General features: G+C 36.3%; 1 long non-coding RNA gene across 1 annotated transcript in view; it reads left to right on the plus strand.

The window, feature by feature from the left end:
- LOC138692681 (uncharacterized) overlaps positions 1-5,685 on the plus strand; it is a 214,634-nt gene that overhangs the window by 86,548 nt on the left and 122,401 nt on the right. The gene's annotated exons all lie outside the window — the stretch shown is intronic.

Consider the following 5,685-nt stretch of genomic DNA (forward strand, 5'->3'; position numbering starts at 1 on the left):
CTCTTTTCCGGATGATAGGTGATATAACATATTTCGAGTGTGCTGATCACGAATATGTTGTTTTTTTTTTTCATAACTTCAGAATGTGTCACAATTTGAAAATTGTTTCGGCCTAAAGCGAAATTTGTATAGGAAAATATGTTACAAAGGTTCAGGATGATGATGATGATGATGATGATGATGATGATGATGATGATGATGATGATAATAATAATACGTCGCAGAAAGTCATAAGAAGTTGAAAATAGAATATACTGGACTAAAGTATTGTATTATCATTTTTTGTCTCTTCTTTCCTCTCAAGCTTCGAACAATGGATTTCTCTTTTATAAATTTATTGTGGTTCTTCGCGTACCCAAAGTTCAGCAATAATGTGTCATCATTTTTGTATTCCATCTCCCCTGATATTGGAGCTCCAATGTCACGGATGTCTTGGTGATATTTTCACCATATTCCTCACTTACATCGCCTAAGTGAGGAGGAAAACTGAACTGTCCAAATGCTAAAACAGGAAATTAATCTTGAGGCTCATTTTGCACCCTAATTCTTGTCCAGTTCAAAAAAGCTGAAAGCTAAAATTGATAAAACAGTTATATTACCGGTTGTTCTGTAGGTATAGTTGTGAAACTTGGACTTTCATTTTGAGAGAGGAACAGAGATTAAATGTGTTTGAGAATAAGGTGCTTAGGAAAATATTTGGGTCTAAGAGGGATGAAGTTGCAGGAGAATGGAAAACGTTACACAACACAGAACTGCACGCATTTTATTCTTCACCGGACATAATTAGGAACATTAAATCCAGACGTTTGAGATGGGCAGAGCAATAACATGCATGGACGAATCCAGAAATGCATATAAAGTGTTAGTTGGGAGGCCGGAGGGAAAAAAGACATTTGTGGAGGCCGAGATGTAGATGGGAGTTTAATATTAAAATGGATTTGAGGGAGGTGATATACGAGGCTAGAGACTAGATTAATCTTGCTCAGGATAGGGATCGATGGCGGGCTTGTGTGAGGGCGGCAATGAACCTCAGGGTTCTCTAAAAGCCATAAGTAACAACAGCGCTTTGCCCCTTCTCCTGGTCGTAATGTCCCCGTTAGCTGTCCCCACTATTTTTCATTTTGCTAACCTTTTGTTAAATTATTGCTAGCACATCTCTGATACAGTAACTTAAAAAATTAAATTAATAGTATATAGGTGTTATCTTAATGCAGTAGGAAGACTGAATAAATGCGAAATTCATTAAGATGTGTACGATAGCAGACATGTGTGTTTAATTCTTTCGGAAATGTAAGGGGTAAAAAAAAAAGAATACATTTTAACGATACAATTTATTCTCACGTAGCCTATACGCCATGACTACAGGACTAGGTCATTACAAATTTTATTTTGTCTTTGAACTGGAAGAAATAAAACAAAACAGACAATAAACATGTCATGGTTGCAATAAGTTAATAAATATATTCAAGGTTGTCTGTAACAAAACGCATTCTGTTATCGTTTGTAATACATTTGTACATTTTGTTGTATGGTCGCCGTTTTTTTTTTTTTTTTTTTTTTATTGTCGTGATATTGATTTGTACATAAGTTTCAGCCTTATATATAAATAAGGCTTTTACTTTAAAGTAATATAAGAAGATATTAAAATGATTTTTCGTTCCAACTTAGTTATCCTTTTCTTGAAGGCATGTAATTAATCAAATTTCGCTTGAGGTAGCCAGAGCTCGAATGAGAGGGTTAGGATGATACAGCAACTTTCGAGAAAAGTTATTTGAAATTCTTTTGATGAAATCATAAAATGATTCAATCTCTAACATCTCTTGGAGCTGTGCATTTGATGTGGTGTAGTCAGCACCAATGACTTTTAAGGAGACTGATCGTTGGATTGCATGTAGTCTTCTGATGATTCTTGGATGAGCGGAATTCCAAACTTCACAACCATATGTCATCACTGGTCTTATGACCGATGTATAAAGCCTTACTTTGAGGGGAAGGTTAAGATACGGAGATATAATCAGTGGGTATAAGTGAATAAATCTGGCCAGAGCTTTGTTTCTTGCATATTCTACATGCTCACTGTAGCGCAGACGTTTGTCGAGAATCACTCCTAGATATTTAACTTCATTCTTGTAGTCAATGTTTTCTGAGAAGAGACGAAGGCAATCTGGTTTTTTAGGTTTCCTATGGGTGAATATGATAGCTTGTGTTTTTTCAATATTTACTCTTACTCTCCAATTTGTAAGCCACGTTTCTAGAGCATTGAGTTGTTTTTGTAACTTGATGTGGGCATTGTTGATGTTGAAGTCACTTGTGTAATACACAGTATCGTCTGCATATAATCCTAATTTACAATTAGCAGAGCGTGGCATGTCGTGAACATAGACAGAATAGAGATGTGGTGCAATTATGGAACCTTGTGGAACTCCTGAGTGAATATTTTGTATGGTCGCCGTAAACAAACTGTAGCTTTATGAGCCCTCTTGTGTGAGACTGAGGTACTTCTTCCTTATAGTGTGCTTTAACGAGCTAGTACGAGTGTTTCCTCTGAGATGGCGTTCACAGATTTTTTTTTCTCTCTTTCGTAGAAGTTCCTTTTTTTTTCCTGTAGTTAAATGTTGCAACTGTCCCTTATTTGTATTCTGAAAACTTCAGAGTGGAAGGGGACCGATGCACCAGAATTTAAGGGGTGATTCTACATGTTAAATGTAACAAAACTTTTATTACGCTTTTCCTTCGATGAAGCACCGTTAAGCACGAAACAAATAGTTTTTGCCCAATATTTGCAGAGCACTGTTGCGGTAATGGCTAGGGCTAGCATTTTGATTACCTATAAATGACGAAAAACATGTCCTAAAACAATGCATTTATGACCTAAAAATCTAAAAAAAAAAATGCCCTTAAAATGCCCTAAAATTGTTCTTACATAACTGGCTTAGTAGGAAAAGATTTTTTGTGCGAAATCGTGCGTATTTGCTTGGTTTCCGCACAAAACCAACCCGCGGAAAGTCTAAAATTCCACATTCAGTATTCCCAACCGAACACACATAACAATTTCCCTCTTCTTACCGCTTAAGTGACATATTCATTTTACTGCTTTAGGCTCTTAACATATTATTTTTAGAGACGTTCAATATAGTAATAATTACAAAGTGGAAACTTACCACTGCAATTTCACCTAAATTGCACTGTTAATTATTGTTTTTAAATATTTGCAAAAATTAAGTAAACTCTATAACTCCACTAAAGTTACTGCATTTCGTGATGCATGTAACATTAAGGAAGCCGTTTGTTTTAAGTTCGCATTTATAGACTGGGGGGAAAAAAGACTGACGTATATCACGGCCTGCTGGAGTATAGTAAACACAGAAAACATTTTAAACCAACAATGTTGAAGATAGATATTTTTGTTTTCCAAAATTGCCGTCATTGAACAGAAACCAAGATGGAGATTTCATTGCAACTAATTAGAAATTCCTCTTTCAGGTATGTAATAAACGATCTTCGCACAAAATAATGTACGATACACGAGCGGTATGTTTTCTTTCAATTCTCGGAAATTAAAAAGCTCAACTACGTTTAGCTTTTTCAAACTTTTCCTCGAACATGAAAACTTCAACATACCACTCTTGTAACGCATATTACTATTGTACTACTTCATATTTAGACTAGTAATTAAATTAAATTAAATTAAATTCTAGTACCAACATTTAAGTTTAATTAATTTAACATATTTTTTTATAAGTGGTACACTTTCGTTAATTACTTTACCTGATGTAGTATCCATGTAGTCCACCACAAGGCCACTCTTATCCGGAATTAGCAGGTATAGAGGAGTCTGCCTATATTGAAAGGGTGGTTGGAGTGTACTACGTTAAAATGGCAATATTGGTGAAGAAAAACGATTAAAATATTATACAAAATAATAGGTATTAGCCACCAGCATAGCTTGGTCGGTTAAGGCGCTTGCCTGCCTATCCGAAGTTGCGCTCGGTCGAGGGTGCGATTCCCTCTTGGACTGATTGCCTGGTTGGGTTTTTCCCAACCGTAAGACAAATGCCAGGTAATCTATAGCGAAACCTCGGCCTCATCTCGCCAAATATATCGCTATCACAAATTCCATCGACGCTAAATAACCTCGTAGTTGATACAGCGTCGTGAAATAACGAAGTAAAAAAGTGGGTATTAATGGACAAAATATGTAGACAAAATATCATAGGAAATAAATATTATTTTATATTAATAATGGGGATTTATGGCCAAAATTAAATGAAAATGCCTAAAAAAAAGTCCAAATAAAACAAAAGATGTTCTTATGAGTTGAAACAGGCAAAAAAATGCAAAAAAAAATGCCCTAACAAATGTGTCTTAAAACACTCAGTTTATCACATAACATATAAATACTAAAGCAGCAATGTTTCTGGCTTACTAGAAAAAAGATGCACTTTCATCAAAATCCTAGCCCTAGTAATGACCCAAGAGAAATGGCTGATTGCTATACAAGCAGATAGGTAAAACTAATCTGAACCGTTAATTCCTGAACCTCATTTTGCATATCAAGCCGTTTAGCCATGAATTTAAATTGAATAATTGCGAAAATCGTTAAAATGAATCTTGCAACGCAGCGCACTGTCGCGCCTCATCGACCGAGTACAGCAGAGGGAGAGGGGAAGGTAAGAAGTGTAGAGTGCGCTTGGTAGAGTTGTTACAGTAGCCGTGATGTTGCCAAATACTTCATAGAAACAACGATTTCCTCTAAAACGATTAATGTTAGAGAAAAAACTTATATAGATTTTTCAAATCTCTCCTCATGATCTATCACCGAAGTTACCATCCGCTTTGTATAGCAGTTTTGGAACTGCTAGAGTTTTATATAGGGTGTTCCGGGCTGATGTTACTAACTTTCAGGGATGATGGGGAAGAGCACATGTATCAATTTGAGATAAGGAATCCTGGTCCGGAAATGACTGAGTCGAAAGTTATAAGCAAAAATAGTTGTGTGGAAATGAAATTGTAATTTGGAACCACGTGCCCTCCTTCCTTTAACCTTTGGAACATTCGTAGAAAGATGGTGTGGGCCGGCTCTCTCCTACTTGGGTACTTGGCCCAATACAATCTGTGAGCTTGTCTGCTGTTCCCATTGGCTCATCCGTATTCGAAAATTAGGTCTGCATATTCCACTCACGTGTACTCCTCCATTTCACTAGGACTGATCGACTGGACACTGCAACTTGTACATATACACTACTGTCTACAGACGTGCATATCAGGACCGACCGTGTCCGTTGCACATTACGCCATCTGCATTGCTTTAGTGTAGTTTCCTGTCTCAACCCCTCAGACAGCACACTGAACGACGTCAGATGAATACAGTATGCGTAAGATGTGCAGATAAATACACATAAATAAGGTGTACAGAAGAATAAAATTATTCCATTTCCACACAACTATTTTTGCTTATAACTTTCGACTCGGTCATTTCCAGACCAGGGTCCCTTATCTCAAATTGATACATGTGCCCTCCTCCATCATCCCTGAAAGTTAGTAACACCAGATCTGAAACACTTTGTATAATTTGAGCCTTGAGATTTTCATAAAATAATAAAAAAAAAAAACTGTTAAACTCTTTCTCTCAATTCTTCCATTAGGGTAGTCAATATTTAGTTGAGACGAGAAAAAGAAATTGAG

Source organism: Periplaneta americana, chromosome 17 (assembly GCF_040183065.1).
Source record: "Periplaneta americana isolate PAMFEO1 chromosome 17, P.americana_PAMFEO1_priV1, whole genome shotgun sequence".
In the NCBI taxonomy this organism is placed as follows: Eukaryota; Metazoa; Arthropoda; class Insecta; order Blattodea; family Blattidae; genus Periplaneta; species Periplaneta americana.